The sequence below is a fragment of the Malus domestica genome, chromosome 11 (assembly GCF_042453785.1).
Source record: "Malus domestica chromosome 11, GDT2T_hap1".
In the NCBI taxonomy this organism is placed as follows: domain Eukaryota; kingdom Viridiplantae; phylum Streptophyta; class Magnoliopsida; order Rosales; family Rosaceae; genus Malus; species Malus domestica.
In genome coordinates, this window is record NC_091671.1 from 29,924,678 (window position 1) to 29,946,963 (window position 22,286).

Below are 22,286 nucleotides of genomic sequence, written 5' to 3' on the forward strand. Positions count from 1 at the left end.
ATCGGCATTTCGGACCATGGTTATAAGTACAAAATAAATAAATTAAAATCAACTTAGTAAATATATATACCATTGAACTTGATGGGAAACACATTATACGAAACTAATTTCAACTATCCAACCGTCAAACTTGTTTGTATATGCTTTGAGATCGCAGACGCCAAAAATTGCAAAAAATAAACATTTAGAGATTATGTAACAGGACAAAACTTTTTAACGGTTATAAACAAAAAAGCACGATTTTTCTTTACAAGTTTATATTAATCATCATCCGAACTACAATAATAACTCTCGCTATCCTCACTACTATCATTTCCGGATTCCCATTCGTCTTCATCTTCGTTTGCCTCTTCCGGTGCATTATATTGAGGTAGATCACCAAGGTCAATTGATATTTCGAATTCAGGAAATCCAACTACGTCAAACGGTTCTTGGACAATATTAGTATCCCGGAGTGTTTCTTCACCAATTTCTATCGAAGATGATAACTGTTGGTCAGCGACGTTATCGTAATTGTCATCATGATCTTGTTCTGGAATATCATATAGCCTTCTTCGATCAATCTTTTGAACAACTTTCCAACCATTGCCAGCTTTAGGGTCGTCTAGATAGAATATTTGTTTCGCCATTGTTGCCAAAATGTATGGGTCTTCATCGTACCAATGTCTCATAGTGTTTACTGATAGTAAACCATGGTCTCGCTTAACACTCGTTCGGTTATGTGGGTTTGTATCAAACCAAAGACACTTAAACAGTATCACTTGACACCTGTCTTTGTAAAGCAATTGTACTACACTAGTTAGTTTGCCATAAAAATCAATGTATTCACTGTCACCCGCACCCGGGGCATGGACACCACTATTTTGAGTAGACAACTTGTCATCACATGTTTCCCCCAAGAACTTGATCCCGTTGACATGACAACCTGAGAACAATTCAACGTGAAGCGGTCCTCTCGCCAAGTTATATAATTCTCCATTGTAAGAGGGTGAATTCAATTCCTTCAATTTGTTCATCTAATATAACATATACAAAAAGTTAACTTGTTAGTATAACCAAATTAAAAGACGGGCATGAACAAGTTGGAAAATATGCTCAATTCAAACCACATACAACTTACATGTGTGTGAAACCACGAAGGAAACAAGTCACGGTGCTTCTTGGCATATAAATGTGAAGGATGTTCCCGCTTCATCAATTGTTCATGCTCTTCAAGGTATGGCAAAGCCTCATCACAATTGTTGAGTATGAACCAATACGCTACCTTCATGTTCTTTTTGGTAAATGATTCGTCTTTTATAGGATCGCCGAATGGTCACGCAATTTGGGCAAAAACAAACAGTTTCTCTTTTCTGACACCACCGTCATTATTGCGTTGAGGACGATTGAAAGCTGTCTCAACATCTTCAAGATACATTGCACAAAAAGTAAGTGACTCATATGCGACCCATGCCTCCACAAGTGATCCTTCGGGCTTTGCCTTGTTTCGAACACACTTTTTCAAGTCACCAAGATATCTGCACAAATAAAAGGTATGCTACAAATTATTCAAAGCATTCGTTGATCATGAATATGTTATATATATATATAGATATATAGACGCTTAATTAAGTACCTTTCTATTGGATACATCCATCGACAGTTCACTGGTCCGGCAAGTAATGCCTCATCTGGCAAGTGAATCATCACGTAAATCATACTTGTAAAGAAAGCTGGGGGAAATATCTGTTCGAACTTGCATAAGACGTTCACAATGTCGTCCTGCAATTGTTTAACATCTGACTTCTGCAAACACCTTGCAGTCAACTGCGAAAAAAATCTCGACAGCAACACGATTGGTTTCACCACATCAAGAGGCAATAAGTGTCGAATACCAACTGGAAAAAGGCGTTGGAGTATCACATGACAGTCATGACTCTTCATGTTTTGAAATTTACACCCTCCATGTTCACACAACGCTAGATATTGGAAGCATACCCATCTGGAAACTTTACAGAAGAAATAAAGTTGAAAAACTCTTTCTTCCCATTCGGCTTAACTGTAAAAAAGGGGTGGCCTTTCTTCAACATACCACCGACATTCTTCATCCACAAGGATGACCTAATGCCCATTCGTTCCAAATCAAGGCGAGCTTCGATCGTGTCTTTTGTTTTTCTTTCAATGTCTAGAATTGTCCCGACCAAAGTGTCAAACACATTTTTCTCAATATGCATAACATCGAGGTTGTGTCTCAATTTTAACTTTGACCAGTACGGAAGCTCAAATAACATACTCTTGTGCGTCCAGTTCAGATGTGTAGTTGATATGGGGTTACTGACCCCTTTGCCGAAATGACCAAATTCCAAACGGTTTAACTGATCCAAAATCTCATCTCCGGACCATTCTCTTGGTCTTGGCTGAGTCTCTTTTGTGCCGTCGAAGGCTTTATCGTTCTGACGCCACTCGTTGTCCCAAAGGAGCCATTTACGATGACCAAGATAACAAACTTTTCTTGCATGCCAAGATGATGTTACGTTCTCCTTGCATATTGGACATGCCAAATAACCCTTAGTCATCCACCCAGAAACCATTGCTTACGCGGGAAAATCGTTTATTGTCAACATCATTGCCGCTCGCATGGTGAACATCTGCCCAATATATTTATCGTATGTACGAACACCGTTTTCCCATAAATCTTTTAACTCATCAACCAACGGCCGCAAATAAACATCAATGGACTTTCCTAGATCTTCGTTAATTAATAGAGTCAACATCATGTATTCCTTTTTCATGCACTTCCAAGGTGGCAAATTATAAGGAAACACGACGACCGCCCAAGTGTTGTGCATTAGGTTTAAAACCCCGAACAGATTAAATCCATCGGTGGCAAGTCCCAATCTGACGTTGCGCGGGTCAGCTGCAAAATCAGGGTACATCCGATCGAATTCTTTCCATGCCTCTCCATCTGCAGTATGCCTCATAACATCGTCATTTACCCGTCCTTCTTTATGCCATCTCATGTCGGTTGCGGTATGCATCGACATATACAATCGCTGCAACCTAGGCTTCAATGGAAGATAGCGCATTACGTTTTGTGGAATCTTGGTGTTTCTATTATGTGATGTCATTTTAAACCTCGGCTCATTGCAGACAGGGCATTTATCCAACGCTTTGTTCTCCTTATAAAACAATATACAATTATTTACACATGCGTGAATTTTTTCATACCCCAATCCGAGACCCTTCAACACTTTTTGGGCACTTTTATCATCTTCAGGTAAACAATTCTCCTTTGAAAGCATCCTCTTGATAACTCCCAAAAAGTAATCAAAACACTTGTTTGACAAACGAAACTTGATCTTGCCATGCATCAACTCCACAATTGCTGTGAGCACTGAAAAGTTCTCACAACCCGGATATAATTCTTGCTTGGCATTTTTCAATAGTTTTTCGTAGTTTTTGAATGCCTCACTGTCCATGGTTGGATGGCCGTCATCTCCCCCTTCTCCCCCTTCCTGATTGGTGTTGCTCAAGGCGTATGGATAAACGTCATTTAGAATATTCATAACTTGTTCATTAGGATCCATATTAGATTCAATAGTTTCCACTCGTGTCACGTATGAAGACGAAGCTTGGTCTAATCGTTCTCCATGATGATACCAAGTAGTATAGGTCTCCATCATCTCATTTCTTACAAAATGAAATCGAACATTCTCGAATGTCTCCCACGTTGAGTTGTTACACCTCCTACATGGACATCGGATATGAGTTGAACCTAGGTTGTGTCTAGTTGCGAATTCAATGAATGCATGTATTCCATCCAAGTACTCAACAACACATTTATTATGATTATGTATCCACTGTTTGTCCATTTTGTCTGCAATCCGAATAAAAGTACAAGAATTACAACGTCTACAACGGAATCCTTATAAATGTGTTACCAAGGAATAACCCTTCGTGCTTCCCCATGCTCAAGAAGTAACTGCAAAATCCACCGTGAACCAGTGAGAATAAGTTGTATAGATCTTTAAGAGATGCAACTGCTGCAACTAATAATATCTAGAAAAGTTTTGCATCCAGCGATCATATAAAATTGGAATGAATAGGTATATAGGTAAATGGAGATATAACTAATTAAACTATATGAAATTGGATGCCATTGAAAATCTACACCGCTGCTGGCATTCATTTTATTCAAAAATTGGAATTAAGTACAATTGAAGCAAATTATGAGACAGATTAAGACATGAAAAATATTGTCTTGTCACCTTATTCCTCCGGTCAGGGCCTTATCCCATTCAAGAATGCACAATTATGTGCCGTAATTTATGATTCCAATGGATTAAATTTCGACGTGGGCTAATTTCGGCAGCATCTCCTTACAGTTCTTCAAGTGCACGTCGTAGATACATAATATCCACCGTGTACTCAAAGAACATCAGGAAATGTTACCAAAATTTCCACTATCGAAACCTAATCCGTGGACCGCAAACTACAACACATAACTAGGGCATTCCCAAACTGTCAAAAAAATGGGACAATTCAAGAATTAATTGGACCGCAGTCATGCTTTCGCATCCATGCACGAAATCCAACTAATTCTCAAATGGGAAACTAAGCTTTTCTTGAGAAAAGGGTACGAAGTTAAGTAGTATTAACTTCGTACAACACAAAACAATTTTGTAGGTGATGTACAAAAATATGTGCATACAAATAAACTAAATCACAATAATTACTAAACTAAATAAAATAGATAAAATTAATAAAAATTAATTTAGCGAAGAAAATAAAGTGATTTATGTACACTGTGACATCTCAAATGTAGTTAAATTTCTCTTAGACTTCATTTTAATATAAAGTGATTTATGCACCCTTTATTTCACTTTACGCATCTATCTCTTAATTTAGTCCTTAGTTCTCCTTAGTTCTCCTGTATTAGTTCTCCTCTTATATGAGATACAATAGCCATGCCTCTGTCATCACCAATCAAAGTAAATAATGACAGTGAAAAAGTTGATTACAAAAGGCAGTAACAAGTGAAAAGAAACAAACTAATACCATAAGAACAAACAGAACCAATTACAAAGTTCTAATCAAATCGTTTCCTAGTTTAATTTTTGTTAAGAATTTTTAACCAGTTTTATCTGTGCAGATATTCCTAATTTGATGATCAACTGCAAGAGGGAAGTAAAAAACAGATTTTGTACCATTAAGTTTCTGCGATTTCTTCTTGATTTTGTGAGCACATCCTTTGCAACATGTAATAGCCATCTTTGTTTTTATGAACTTGGGAGGCCACAACTTAGTGAAGTGGGGTGGCCATAGCTTGGAACCCCCTAAACAACATGTGCTCACCTTCAAAATACAAGTCTGCAAGAACAATATACTAGACTTAACATTCCAGATTAATCAATATGATCAACGTAAAATGACTAATTAGTAATCATATAATCATAAAAATAAAGAGGAGGTAGCTATATATATATACATACAGGACCATCGTCATCATCTTCTCTCTCTGCATGCGACTTATGATAAGAAAGAGATGTAGCTTAGACTTTAACCAAACCTAAAGAAAAAGGCAGGGGAGGACCACAGACAACAAGAGCAAACATACATCCTCACAAATTCCCATATCATGCACAAATCCAATTTCAAACCTTTCCCTAAAGAAATTTATGGATGCTGCTAATCTTATACAAGTTATGAAAGCCAATTTACGAAGATAATACGCAAGTCATTTACTAAGCATGAGACATTTGTTACTAAATACATTGACATATTCTGCTTGCTGATTGCATTTGTAATCGACTGATAGAATCTGACTTATGAATGGAACTAGGTAAACAAACGTTAAACTGTACAAACAAGGTGCTTAAACTTGCAGACTGCTAACTTCTATGAACATAAGAAGATGGCGTTACTAAAAGGCTTATTGCCTGCTTGCACTCGACTGACACAATCCGACTTCTAAATGCAACAGTTACATTGCTCATTCTCTTAGCAAGTGACTATTTGCAGATTTGAAATAAGGTGTTGGATCAAAACAAAGAAGGGAGTAGGTGTTGACAGGGGATCAAAACTGTAAACTTGAACAAGTGTTCAAATGATGATAGGCTGCAGTCTGAAGATTAGCAGCATCTTAATGTCTGTTTGAACAAATAAATCGCTACAGAAAGAAGAGATCTGGTGTATAGAGAAAAAGAAAATCAGCAAGATAGATATCTCCTTTGATTTTGCAATTTCAATTTCGTAAATGAATCACATGAAGGATCTACATATTATTAATTCAGTTTACATCATGTTTAAGAGCAAAGGGGAAAGATTGCAATCGAAAAAACACAAAGAATTGATATCAATTCAAACTTCAAATCTGATCTGGTAGACGGTTTTGAAGAGAGAGATGGGCGATGGAGGTAGCTGCTGCAACTGGGTATGCAGTTTCTGCCTCCCAAACTGATCAAATGAAAAGAAAAAAAGTTGTTGACTTTGCGCGACGCCGTCCTTCGTCGCGCAAAATTACGTCGCGCAAAACGGCTTTGCGCGACGTAATTTTATGCGTCGCGTAAGTTTTCGTCGCGCAAACATGTTTTTGTTGTTCGTCGCAGGAATCTCCTGGCGGACGAGCACACAGCTCCCCTGGGAGAATGGCGTCGGTTGAGGGTATCTGTCGTACTTCTGCTTTCTTCTCGGGCTCGCTCGGGCAAGCCTTTGTCGGGCAGATCTTGGTCGGGCAAGACACACTTCGGGCAAGGCTCGTCGGGCAGTTCTGAAAGAGAAGGACAGAGTTAATTTGAAAGGGTACCTTTGTGGGGCCTTAGGTGTAGGCCTTAAGGCTCACAATCAAGATTAACTTTGTCGTGCTCAGGCGTGCCACTGCCATCTTCAGTATGGCAGATGTTGAATGGGTGTTAAGCTTTGATTGAATATGTATACGTCCGAGAAACCAAGTTAGATATAACAGGTGCCTTTGGGGGGCCTTAGGTATAGGCCTTGAGGCTTCCTGTCAAACTAAACTAGCGCTTGGATGTATCATATTTGGTCTTTTATGGTTGCCAGAGTCTTATTACTATTATACCTTTGATTATCTGAATCCAAGAGGTAGGACGAACCCAAATGAGTGCCTTTGTAGGGCCTTAGGTATAGGCCTTGAGGCTTCCCATCAGAGTTAATCCTTATACTCGGACCAACTAGACCGCAACATGAAATGAAGCTAAATAGATGCCTTCGTGGGGCCTTAGGTGTAGGCCTTGAGGCTTTCTATCAGAATTCACTCCATGCTTAAGCCTTTTCTACGAATCAAGATATAATAGCAACAAAACGGAGAAATAGATTGATTACTTGCGCCCCAAGTAACTTCGGACTTCTCGCTTATCAAGGATTGTCGTGGATGGGTTGAGTCCACATAGAGTTCTTTTTTTATGCCTTGAGGCCAAGGACTTTACTGATCTTTAAATTACATGCCCGCGGGCTTAAGACTTAGATCTGATTTGACCTCTGACGCGATTCAGATCGGATTCAAGTGCTGAAGACTCATTTTCATTATGACTTTGCTAGAAATAACTTGTATATAACTGGGAATATATATAACATGTTATTGTGCTTTTGAAAGAAAGAAAAGACAAAGACAGAGCAAAGATAGTCGGGTAAGTTTGAACCTTATCGGCCAAGGCTGAACTTCTTACAAAATCTATCTTTGTGGCTCTGTCAGAGGTCTGAAAGCTTTTAGAGGGGTTGACGGGGGAGAAGAGGATACAAAATGAATCGATACCACCATGAATAAGGTAGCAGAGCTATTACAGGGGTTTGGGAAGGTTTATCCCGAATGGGATGAAGGCTTGTGCTGACTACAGCTTCGTTGAAGGCAAATCTGGCTTGAGCAGAGTTTTGGCTTTTGTTTGTTTGATTGAGTGTCCTTAATTCTGTCTTCTCTTCCTCCTTTTATAGACGACTTCAGCTTGGGTTCCTGTAGCAATAGCGGTGCCCGAATGCGGTTTGGTGATGACTCACTAGCTTTTTTACATGAATGCCACCAATAAAGTACTTTATTGGGCTATGTATTGACTGAATAGCCTACCCCCTGTGGTCTTTGAGCAGGTAAGCAGGTGGCCTTTGTAACTTGTGCCCAGCCGAAAGCCTCTTTCCTGCCTCCTAAGTTTTCCTCTGGGCCTTGGGTTTGGGCCGACTTTCTCTCTGGCCCAAAGTTCAGATTTTATCCCAAACATTTGTACTAGTGTTTGTTCTTTCTTGTAGGTGGCCGATCAAGCACTCCTCCTCTGACGGTTGTGCGGAAATTTGGTTCCACTATAGGCCACCTTCTAAAGATAAAAAAATGTTACAAATATACATTTTTATTTATATCTTCTTGCGAAGATGGATAATTTATATTATGCTATTGGAGGGCTTTCTGACTAAGAAAAAATGTAAAATACTCATTTCAAGGTATTTGATGCTCTAATAAAGATGTCATTTTTAGAGAAAAATAACAAAAATTAACCTTGTAAAAAAAAAAGATAAACAAAATAAAAGTTATGAGAATATAGTAAATTAAGCACAAAATAATTCTACTATTTGTTTTATTTTTCCAAAGCCTCACAGACAAGCAACCATATCAGCTGCCCTCATTTTCTCTTCCCCTTTTTTTTCCAAATAAAATTGACAAAATAGTTTCCACAAATAGTCGCTAAAGATATGATCAGCCTCTTCAGTGATGAAATTTTTTTTGAATGTTGTCACAAAAAACTTTAGCAACTATTTTATATTTTCTCTCTTTGTAAATTTTACTGTCAAAATTTTAATAAGCACACGCACAATGTGTTCACAATTGCTAGTATTGATAATTGCAAATTCGCTCAAATTCACTCATATTGATAATTGCATCTCATTCGTGCAAAATCATAACCGCTGTGTCAATTGAAATTCACTCATATTGAGTCCCTTTTTAAAAATAATTGAGACTTTATTATTGAAAATAATGACGTAAGGAGTTCATAGTCGCCTTTGTTATATATTTTTCATTGCTATGTATTTATGACAATTTTTCAAAAGAAGTAGTTGTCATGGGACACGTGACTCCACACAAAATGATGCCCTTCGGACACATTGACACGCACCAAGATCTAATATATCAATTTCAATCAAATTACGTAAATATCAACTGGTATTTCGATATCATTGACATTGACCCTGGACTAAAATTAGGGTTTGGTTCAATTTCAATCGGTTTGGTTTTTTTGCTAAAATCGAAACTAAATTAAAATTTTGGTTTGGTTCAATTTTTTTTATTTTTGTTCAGCTTGGTTTAATTTCGTTTCGATTTTTTTCAATCCAATTTTGGTTCGGTTTCAGTTTTTTTTTTTTTTAAAACAATATGGACACTAAACACACCGATACATTAAATCTTATGTCCATAAGTTCATGTAAAAAACTTGCATATATAGGTCTAAAAATTTTCTTTCACAACAATCACATTGTTTCTTTGTTTTACAACAACAATGAGCAATCTTAGAAGCATTTTCCTGAATTATCCAATTTCAAACCGACAACTCTTATCCTCTTCGATTTCTTGGACCTGAATGATAACATCTGGGGGCCAAAATAATCAGCACCACTTCATTGCAAGAATGTTATTTGCTTTCAAATCTGGTTATGACATCTTCCACTTTGTGTGTTTGTTGTTTTATTTTCTCTCCTTTGCTTTCAATTTTGGTGTCATCTTCCACTTTGTCGTTATGCCATCCGTGGCTCACTGAAAGAAAACATAGGACAAACTACAAGTCTGACCTTCAATGGAGTTCAAACTTTGAGTTCACGTTGACTTGAAGATGATATATATTAAATAATTAATACTATATATATATATATATATATATATATATATATATATATATCGTACTAGTACATAATATACTTGCGCGACGGCAACTTGCGCAACGGTGACAACAAAACGTCACGCAAAGACATTTTGCGCAACGGAACTTTGTGCGATGAAGACTGCCATCACTCAAAACAGCTTCACGAGATGAAAGAACACCTTCATCGTGCATTGTTGGGAAAAAAGCGGTAAATGTCTTGGTTTGGTGCCAAAAGCTTGCGCGACGCACAGGCCACATCGCGCAAACGTCCTTTGCGTAAAGTCTTGTTTCACTGTCGCGCAAAGATTATTTGTGCGACGCGGTATATGCGTCACACAAGTTTTTGGCACCAAACAAAGACGTCAACAACTTTTTTCCCAACATTGCACGAAAAAAGTGTGCATTCGTTGCGCAAAACAATTTTGCACGACAAAGGCTGACGTTGCGCAAAACTATTTTGCTTACGTGACGAAAGTGCACCTTTGTCGCGCAAAACTGTTTTGCACAACGAATGCACACCTTCGTTGAGCAAAACAGTTTTGCGCGACGCCAGTCTTAAGTATAACATAAGATTTTGTGGTATCCATTAGTGTAAATATTTTAAATTGAAGATCGAATTCATTCATTGTATTCATATATGATCAAGGAGTGTAGCTATAAAAAATCATCAAAATCGGAGTTAAAACAACCGTTAAATTGTGATTTTTTGTTTATAACCGTCGAAAAGTTTTGTCCCGTTACTTGATCTCTAAATGTGTGTTTTTTTCCCCATTTTTGGTGTATGTGATCTCAAAGCATATACAAACAAGTTTGACAGTTGGATCATTGAAACTAATTTCGTAGAATGCGTATCCCATCAAAACGATAGATTCACTAACACTTAGAGTTTATTTATACTTTCATTAAGTATAACTAGTGTAAATATTTTAAATTGACGATCGAATTAGTTCATTGTATTCATATAGGATCAAGGAGTGTAGTTGTAAAAAATCATCAAAATCAGAGTTAAAACTACTGTTAGATCATGAGTTTTCGTTTATAACTGTCACAATGTTTTGTCCTGTTACTTGATCTTTGAATGTTTGTTTGTTTGCAATTTTTACGTATGCGATCTCGAAGTATATACAAACAAGTTTTATGGTTCGATCATTGAAACTAGTTTCGTAGAATGTGTATCCCATCAAAACGATAGATTCACAAACCCTAGTGTCACGAGGTCAGGTGACATCGAGTTTGCACCATGGTCCTGCTAGGTTAATCTACGATAGGGGACCATACTATTTATGGATCGTGCTTGGTTAATTCATGATGGGCGATCCTTATGGCCGTATATACTTAGGAATGACCATGCTTGGTTAATTAGCGATAGGTGATCACTGCCTATGACCCTGCTTAGTTAATCCGCAACGGGCGGTCACTAGTGGTCCTGCTTGGTTAATCCGCGATAGGGGACTATACTATTTATGGATCATGCTTGGTTAATCTGCGATGGGCGATCCTTATGGCCATACATAGGGGTGGATTTTTTTGCCAAATTGACTTGCTAACAGAATTGCCAACCGTGCCATACCGATTTTGTGCCAATCAGTAATGGTACAGTATTGTACCGTACCAAAATTTCATGATACGGTATTGGTAATGGATACCATTACCACGGTATTACAGTACTGTATCGTACCAAAAATATAATATAATATAATATATAATTTATAAATTATATAATATATAATTATATAACACACATTTATAATATATATTTATAATATTCTAATAATTTGAAAAATAAAACCCTAAAGGCACAAAGTCACAAACTACTCACTCTCTCTCATTTTAGCCGTTCTACTTCTATTATCTATGCTGAAGACAAAAACTCACCCACCCATCTCAAATTCTCCCATCGAACATTTCCCGTCGATCAGTCTCATCTATCTTATCTTCGTCTCTCCCGTGACTCTATCTATCAAGGTTAGTTCTCTAGAGTTAGATAAATAAATAAAAAATTAGAAACCCTAAATTGATAAATTGGGGATTTGTAATTGATTTGTTAAATGGAATTAGACTCAATCAATTAGGAATTGCTTGACCTTTTGATCGAGTTATCACTTGTCAATGATGCATATCTTCTTTTTTTTCTTCTATGCTTTTCTGCTTTTGGGTTGCTGGGTTTGTATAATTTTCTTTGGTTTAGTTTTGAGGTTTTGGGTGTGAAATGTGAAGGGAGGAGGGATTAGCTTTAGCTGGGTGTGTTCGTGTGTGATAGAAAGGTGTGAGATTTGGAGCTGTGTGGGATGCATGCAACATGCTTACTATCATTTTATATATAAAAGTGAGATAAATACAGGGAAAAGGAATTTCCTTTTTCCATAATCCAATTGCTTACTTTGATCATGACTTTTTTGAAGGTGATGCATGAATTTGCTTACTTCGAACAACTTTAATTAATCATGACTTGTTTTTTATTTGCTTTTTAATTGATGCAGTTGGAATGGGTGCTGTTTTTGGTATGATGTGTATATGAATTAGCTTCTACTATATTTTGATATGATGTGTATATGATATAATGTTGTGTTTTATTTTCGGTATTAGGTCAAGATGAAGTCTAGGACAAGCCAATCTCTGTGTGGCTCTACTACTAGTACACATTTCACCACTCAACCCCAACCCCAACCCCAACCCCAACCCTAAACACTTGAAACACAACCTCAACAACAAAATCAAGGAGAAAGGGATGAAGGTGTGGGAAGTGGTAAGAGAGATGTGCCCGATGAATATGAATATGTAAGTGGGTTGCGATAGGAGTGTTGGTTACATGCTAAGAGAGTGAAAAAACCTTGAGTAAAGGGAAGCATGTTCACCTTGCAATTTTCTCATATTGCAAAGTAGAGGTTCTGGCCAATCCTGAGAAAAATGGGACATCAAGCATAGGACATCACCTTTGAAAAGCTTGTAAAGACTCACCTCTTTGTATGAAAGTGGATAATAATCAACTAGTCTTAACAAATGAGTCTATGGGCAGTGGATTGGTCCCCCACACCTTTAACCAAAAAAAAAAAACTTGAGTTAAAGGTTGTGATGTTTGTCATTAAGGATGAACAACCATTTAAGGTGGTTGAAGGTAGTGGGTACACTGATATGATGAAAGAGGCTCAACCTCGGTTCAAGATTCCAAATAGGAAGAAGATTGCGACTGGTGTGTGGGATTTATATGTGCTGGAGAAGTCTAAGTTATTTGAAGCAATGCTTAATCAAAGGGTAAGTATCACAATTGATACTTGGACATTGGTACAAAACATTAACTACATGGTAGTTACCACTCACTTCATGGATAGTGAATGGAAGTTGCACAAACGAATCATAAACTTCATAAAGATCACGGGTCATAAGGGAGAAGACATTGGGAAAGTTCTAGAGGTGTGTTTTGTCACATCCGGGCCCCGAAATATTTATTTTCGAGAATTAATTTTGTTGATGGACCCAAATTAAAATCTTGTTTAGTTCACTACCATAATTATTTATTTTCTACTATATTCAATTCACTAATCCTTTGCATTAAATTCATGACCAAACTTTAATTAAAAACCACAAATTAAATATACTCCAATTATCTATCAAATTCTTTCTAATGCACAAATTCACAACAAATGATTCCTCTCCACTATTTAAGTATCACCTATCGTAATTCTTTAATTATATACCTTGTTTCGATCCATGATTCACAATTAAAATTTCAACACCAACGTACTAGTTTTTTTCTCACTTGCCACCACTTTCTTTTATAAATCAATTCTCATTTCAAATGTATGATATTATCTTTGTATCTTCTCACCATTTCCTTATATGGACAAATTTCCATTTTTGTAACCTTTATTCCCGAATTGTTTACTCTCACTTATTTTATGGATGCATCTAACGTCTCGTTAGACTGCCTACGTACCCTAAACAAGGATCACATTTCCAAAATTCGTACCAAATCTGAATATATTCAATTAATCCAATATATACCACAATTGTGTTAATATTCAAACCTCAGTAGATAGATCTCAAAAGCATAATTAAATTACCGAAATTCGTATAAAAACACAATGTTAGCTCCCTGGCCGTGCGCCGCCACACACGCCGCCGCGGGTGGCGGTCGGCCGCTCTGACTCGCCGAAAAATTCAACTATTCTAAAAATTCTCAAAAATTACATAAATGAAGATTTCTAAGAGTAGAGCAAACTTTATACTGTGGCCAAGTCCAATTTGGCCGAGAAAAGCTCTAATTCTACTAAAACCCACCAGAACCCTAGAAATAGATGCATTTCAATTCGTCTTCTCCGGTGCTCGACCGCCCCCAAACTTGTTTGGGGTTTGTTTCTGGCCTCAAGAGGATGTCAAAGGTGGTAATAATTGAAGAGAAACACTTCAGAAATGGTGGCTTTCCGTCAAAGTTCCCTCGCACCCACGGGTGCGGTTATCACGAAATCGAGACTAATGCCTTCAATTATTGGATGGATATGGAGGGGAGAGTGATGCTAAGTTGCTTCCAAGTAGTTCCTCACCACAGCTCACCGGAATAATGTCGGAATTGGCGTTGGAGAAGCCTCGGGGGTACGGGTCTCCAATTGGGTCATGGGTTGGGTGTGGGTTACGGGGGCCCTGGTTGGGTGCTTTGTACCTCCCTCATTTCCTCTCATTTTTCCCTCATCTCATTGGTCTCTCTATCTCTTCCTTCTCCCTGATTGGGCAACCCCTTTTTCCCCCAATTTCTGATTCCTTTTTTTTTCCCTTCTCTCAGCCACTCCCGTGGCTTTTTATTTAATCTTTTTTTTTTCTTCTTTTCCACGACAAGCTCCCAAAATTATGGAGCCTTCTAGATTCATAGAAAAATGACCATTATGCCCTTACGCTTGTTCGTTTCTATTTCATTCTTTATAATTTCGTTTCATGAACGGTTTTCGCCCACACGTTCGTGAGATCGAACTCTATCCAAATATGCCAAGAAAACGATAATATATGCAAGGATAGGATACGTCCTCGTATATTTCAATTTAGCCAACTAGGGCATTTTCGTCATTTCACTTATCGACAAGGAAAAACCGACGTAAGTTATAAAAATTCCCATAAATAAAACTTAAACGTTTCCTCAATTCAATTTTTCATAATCATAAATCGGTTTATTTTCGATTTTCCCCACATATTAATAATTATGAATATCTAATTCATATATTTAAATATTCAGGGTTTTACATTCACCCCCCGTTAAAATAAATCTCTCAACCATCTAATAACAAAAAGGAATTAGAATTATTTCCTCCATCTACGATTTTATTCAAGTTTCAAAATTAAGCAAAACAACGAATTATAATCGTGATTATTACTCACATTCTCATATTCCCAAACACATTCATTGGCAAAATAAATATCCACATTAAGCCAAAATTTCTCATGGCCTCCATTGGCTATACACAGCCGTTACCACAATCCTTCTTCTAAATTTTTAGCCACCATCACTGACGATACCAACATCAGAAAATACTCAATATTGGCAGCATACATATTATAAATTTCCAGCCATTACTATTCTCGGCCAATTTAATATCAAAATTCTAAGTCATCCATTAGTAACCTAGTAGAATATCAAAATTTCAAGCCAAAGCTTTATAATTGACAAACCGAATATAAAAAATTTCAACCAAATGCTTTGGAAATTTCCAATCACACTCACTGGTTAATGGAAAGAAGATTAAAGCCAAATTCGCAACACCACGAACATAAATTCTCATTCTATGGTTCCTTTCATTTTGGCAATTAACTAAATTGCCCATGGTAAAAATTTAAAGCCTTTTAAATCTTTCCTTCAATCGCTTTTCTTTTTAATTTACTTCAAAGTGCAGCCACAAATATAATAAATGAGTGACTCACTCTTTCAGAATACCATTCACATTTCATCAATTAAAAGAGAAAATTTAAATATGTAACACTCTATTGGCCAACAAAACTAAACCTTATTTATCACATAGCCACGAGAATAAGTGCTCGTCCTCAACTTGGTTTGCAATAAATTCAACAATGACAATTTATAACTGTGGTAACCAAACCAATCGAAATTAAAATTACAACCTTCCCCATCAATTCTAGCTATAATTGTCAATGACTAAGTAAATATCACAATAACAAACCAAACCACTAAAATTGACATTAGCAAAATTCCAACCAAAATCATAGTCACTATAATAAAATAAAGATCCAAAATTTTCATTACCATGGAATGAAATAAAAATCTCATTCCTTGATTTCCCTCGTTTCCGCAATTTACTTAATTACTCAAGACAAAATTAAAAACCTTATCTTTTCTTTTCTTTCTTTTCCTTCCCGTTGTTTTATGAACGGTATGGGAAACAAATATATATATACACGTTCTTGAACTCTTTCTAGGAGAGCCTCCCACATGAGGGCATGAACTAGACAGAGTGCTCCAAAAGCTATTCAAGGATAATTAAACGCCCTAATTATATAGAAACCTAAGCTTGAAATTAATCATGCATCAACCAATCAAGGATATTGGTTGATCTTGAAAATATGTTCATCTATTGCGTTTGAACTTAAGTCATCCCTAATCACACACACATGGCATGCGTTTTGTTATTAACCATATGTGCAGATAATACGAAATATTTCTCTAACAAAATCCAAACAATGCACATATAGGCACAATCATATTGATTAGGGCCAATATTCTTCTTTCTGCATTCGAGTTTAAATATTCATTCCCATTCAATAAATCACCATACCTTCCGTAAATATTAAAATTTTCAACTCCGTAAATATTAAAATTTCCAACCATAATTATCGTTGGCCAATGATTTCATCATCTTTTTCTTTGATTCCTAATAGTGACTAGTAGGCTGGAAAAGATTGTAATATACCTGGCCAATACACATCACACTTTCTTTTTATTCTTCTTCTTCTTCTTCTTCTTCTTCTTCTTCTTCTTCTTCTTCTTCTTCTTCTTCTTCTTCCTTTTTTTTTCTTTTCACATCTACGGGCCTTTTCCACCCAATTTCACATTCACGGGCCTTTTTCGCCCAATTCCATATTCACGAGCCTTTCTCTCCCAATTTCACATTCACGAGTCCTTTTCGCCCCATTTCACATTCACGGGCCTTTCTCGCCCAATCTCACATATCCACCCTTATATCCACGGGCCTTTTGCCCAAATCACATATCCACCCTTATATTCATGGGCCCTTTTTGCCCAATTCAATTTCTCAAGTGCCAGGTATAATACAAATTCTCCATCTACCTATCACCACCTCACAATCACCTTAACATTCAACATTTTCATAATGCATAGCCTAATATCGATTCAATTCAAGATTAATCCAAAACTTTAATCAAATGCTCATCTTCGAAGCTATAACATGATACGATATTTTAAAATTTTCCTACTCCCATTCAATTCAATTCAAAGCATCATAATTCACAATATATGCATTCCACACAATTTCCGTCATACTCATAGAACTTGTGAAATAATGCAATATAAACGCAAATCACAATTCCCATTAATGAAACTTTCATTTTTACCGAGGAAATTGCACCAAAATCATAATACAATTTATATATGTATTTCACATATAAAACATGAATGCCACTTTATTCCTAAAAATATGAATTAATGCAACCACAATGCATGTCATAATTCACACCAACAGGACTCAAGAATAGTGCATCTCGTAAAATATGATCATTTGCTCTGATACCATTTGTCACACCCCGGCCCCAAAATATTTATTTTCGGGAATTAATTTTGTTGATGGACCCAAATTAAAATCTTGTTTAGTTCACTACCATAATTATTTATTTTCTACTATATTCAATTCACTAATCCTTTGCATTAAATTCATGACCAAACTTTAATTAAAAACCACAAATTAAATACTCCAATTATCTATCAAATTCTTTCTAATGCACAAATTCACAACAAAGGATTCCTCTCCACTATTTAAGTATCACCTATCATAATTCTTTAATTATATACCTTGTTTCGATCCATGATTCACAATCAAAATTTCAACACCAACGTACTAGTTTTTTTCTCACTTGCCACCACTTTCTTTTATAAATCAATTCTCATTTCAAATGTATGATATTATCTTTATATCTTCTCACCATTTCCTTATATGGACAAATTTCCATTTTTGTAACCTTTATTCTCGAATTGTTTACTCTCACTTATTTTATGGCTGCATCTAACATCTTGTTAGACTGCCTACGTACCCTAAACAGGGATCAAGCCATTCGTAGTTCACATTTCCAAAATTCGAACCAAATCCGAATATATTCAATTAATCCAATATATACCACAATTGGGTTAATATTCAAACCTCAGTAGATAGATCTCAAAAGCATAATTAAATTAACGAAATTCGAATAAAAACACAATGTTAGCTCCCTGGCCGTGCGCCGCCGCGGGTGGCAGTCGGCCGCCCTAACTCGCCGGAAAATTCAACTATTCTAAAAATTCTCAAAAATTACATAAATGAAGATCTCTAAGAGTAGAGCAAACTTTATACCTATGGCCAAGTCCAATTTGGCCGAGAAAAGCTCCAATTCTACTAAAACCCACCAGAACCCTAGAAATAAATGCATTTCAATTCATCTTCTCCGGTGCTCCACCGCCCCCAAACTTGTTTGGGGTTTGTTTCTGGCCTCAAGAGGATGTCAAAGGTGGTAATAATTGAAGAGAACACTTCAGAAATGGTGGCTTTCCGTCAAAGTTCCCTCGTACCCACGGGTGCGGTTATCACGAAATCGAGACTAATGTCTTCGATTCTTGGATGGATATGGAGGAGATAGTGATGCTAAGTTTCTTCCAAGTGGTTCCTTGCCACAACTCATTGAAATAACGCCGGAATTGGCGTTGGAAAAGCCTCGGGGGTACGGGTCTCCAATTGGGTCACGGGTTGGGTATGGGTTGCAGGGGCCCAAGTTGGGTGCTCTGCACCTCCCTCATTTCCTCTCCTTTTTCCCTCATCTCATTGGTCTCTCTATCTCTTCCTTCTCCCCGATTGGGCAACCCTTTTTTCCCCCAGTTTCTGATTCCTCTTTTTCCCCCTTTCTCAGCCATTCCTGTGGCTTTTTCTTTAATCTTTTTATTTATTTTTTCTTCTTTTCCACGACAAGCTCCCAAAATTATGGAGCCTTCTAGATTCATAGCAAAATGACCATTCTACCCTTATGCTTGTTCGTTTCTATTTCATTCATTATAATTTCGTTTCACGAACGGTTTTCTCCCACACTCTCGTGAGATCGAACTCCATCCAAATATTCCAAGAAAACGATAATATATGTGAGGATAGGATACGTCCTCGTATATTTCAATTTAGCCAACTAGGGCATATTCGTCATTTCACTTATCGACAAGGAAAAACAGACGTAAGTTATAAAAATTCCCATAAATAAAACTTAAACGTTTCCTCAATTCAATTTTTCATAATCATAAATCAGTTTATTTTCGATTTTCTCCACATATTAATAATTATGAATATCTAATTCATATATTTAAATTTTTAGGGTATTACATGTTTAAACCAATAGGGGATAGAAAAGATCTTTAGCATTACGGTTGATAATGCTTCTGCCAATGATGTTGCGGTTGACTACATGAAAAAGAGGCTAGGGGAAATGAATTCTCTCCTGGTTGGTGGGAAGTACATACAAATGAGGTGTTCTTATCACATCTTAAATTTAGTTGTCAAAAGTGTGTAAAGGAGCTTGCTAAGTTGGTTTAGGGATTTTGCTATATTATTCAAGATGGACAAGATGTCAAATGTGCCTTTTGATGTGTCTACAAGGTGGAATGCAACATATAAAATGCTTGACATTGCATACAAGTTTAGGAAGGTGATTTTTAGGATGGCGTAGGAGAATGTGCAATTTCGTGATTATTTTGAAGAAATGGAGATGGATTCAAAGAAGAATTTGGGAAAGTGAGTGGGGCCTCCGGATGAGGAGGATTGGGAGAAATCACTAGCCTTTACGCACTTTCTTAAGAAGTTTCATGATTCTACTTTGAAGCTTAGTGCAATAAAGAAGGTTACATCAACTTTGCTATGGGATTAAGTGGTTGCTTTACAAATAGAGATTGAGAAGAAAAAGAAAGATCCTACCAATCCTACATTGCAAATGGTGGCTACTACAATGATGCATAAATTTAACAAGTATTGGGGAAGTTTTGAGAATGTGAACCCACTTATGTTTCTTGGCCAAGTTCTAGACCCTTGTTATAAACCTCAAATGATTACCATTAGCCTCAAAACACTTGGATGGAATGATAGAAAGATAGCTTGGATGCTTAAGGAGATTAAAAAATGCTTGCTTGATTTGTATAATGGGTATAGGAGGGGTTCTTCAACTACCATTGGGGCTCCATTGGGAGATGTGGAACTAAATGAGGAGTTCATAATTCAAGCTTGTGGGGGTGATGAGAACAAAATTGAAATGATGAAGGAGCTTATACAATAAAGGAGGAAGCAACGCCTTTTGGAGATATCCAATGAAGTTGATAAGTACTTCGCAGCTCCTTATATTAGCATTGTTGGTGGTGGTTTTGATCTCTTGAATTGGTGGAAATCAAACATAATAGAGTTCCCAATTCTTTCACAAATAGCCTAGGATATCTTTGCGATCCCCACTTCTACCGTTGCTAGTGAAAATGCATTTAGCCTAGGGAAGAGGGTTGTGGACCCTTTCAGGGCATCATTGACTCCTAAAATGGTACAGGCACTAGTGTGTACTAGTGATTGGCTTAGGGTGGATGAACTAAACTTCTACAAGGAACCAATGGAAGATATGCTTCAATTTTACAAGGAAATGGAAGAAGTGGAAACAAGTAAGATATGCTTTAATTTTTTTAGTAAATTTGTTGTTAAATGGTTTTCAACTTTAATTCTTCTTGTTACTAATATGTTTTCTTTGTTTGTAATATAGGCTTGACACAAGCTCAATCTTCTACAAGTTCAATGCCTCCTCCAAAAGCTTCAACATCTCAAACTTGAAGAATTGATCAATGAATTTTACTTTTTGAAGTTTAGTTTCAATTTTCATTTGGTTTGAAACTTTAACTTCTATTTGGATTGTTAACTTCTATTTGTTTTGGTTCGTAACTTCTATTTGGATTGTTAGCTTAATTTTCATCCTAAATCTCGATGCATCATTTGAATTATTGTGTGTGTGAATTGTGAATGATGAATTTAGGCTACAATGTATGAGATAAAGGTACAATAAAAAAGTTTTGCCCTTGAATTGAGTTAAAAAAGCAAAAACAGAGTTTGTCCCAAAACAAAGTGGCAATTACCATTGCCATACCATGCCAACCGAACTTCGTATACCGAAAGTTTGGTATGGTAATGGTAATAGATTTTGCCAAACCAAAAGTTTGGTACAGTAATTGGTACGAGGGTTTTGGTACAGTAACCGTACCGAACCCACCCTTACTTATGTAGGCTTCAGCTGAACTGCCTCCTTCTAGCCCTAGTTTTTAACGTATTTATGAACGACAGTTTTTGAGAATCTTTGTGGTTTGAATTAGAAAAGTCGTTGCAGGTGACTCCTTTGGAGTTTTTAGTGACTTGACTATGATTTCATAAATATAAACTTATATTTGAGATTTATAAACTGTGATCTATGGCCTTTCTTTTTATTGAATATCACATACTTGTATTATTGTCACTTATCCGAACTTCGCAGCTTATCCGAGTTCTAATTTGCCCAGTGCACCATTCCTATGATGTAGGCACTGATTATACATGTGACATGTTATGGTAGATTATGAGAAACAGCTTGATATTTTGGTTCCGTTGAGTGATCTGGAATCCTTCCTCTTGCTCATTTCCATAAGGTTAGTCTAGAACCCTAGATTCGAGTGAATGGGAATTACCCACAATAGACCTTGTGAATATAAATTGGATTTACCATGTTATTACTCATAATCCAAGTAGGGAATTATATAGAGTTCCCTTAAATTCGTGAAATGATATGTTATCTCATTGATTGATTAACGTAGTTAAATGTTAAAATCATGCATCTTTGATTCATGAATTTATTAATTGACGGGATTGTGGAATGACGTTGGATATGATTATTATTATTATGATTATTTTAGTTGATCAATTTGGCTTGAGAATAATATTGTGCTTCATTGGTTATTTGATATGTTACATGATGTGGATGAAAGTATCATGTTGAAAACTTAGTGATTTGTATGATGAATGGAATGGAAGCCTTGAATGTCATGTGGGTTTGTTGGGTAACCTTGAACCTAGTAATTTCATGCTTGTTAAGTTCTAATAATTGATTAAGGAATGCAATACTTTTCGATTTGAACGTACTGTGATAAACGTCGGAGTGTAGAAAATGGTAAACTACGAATGACTTGATCCCTATTTAGGGTACGTAAACAGTCTAACG

At 36.6% G+C, this 22,286-nt stretch overlaps 1 long non-coding RNA gene across 1 annotated transcript in view; it reads left to right on the forward strand.

The window, feature by feature from the left end:
- LOC139189175 (uncharacterized) overlaps window positions 1-22,286 on the forward strand; it is a 99,088-nt gene that overhangs the window by 76,043 nt on the left and 759 nt on the right. The window lies entirely within an intron of this gene.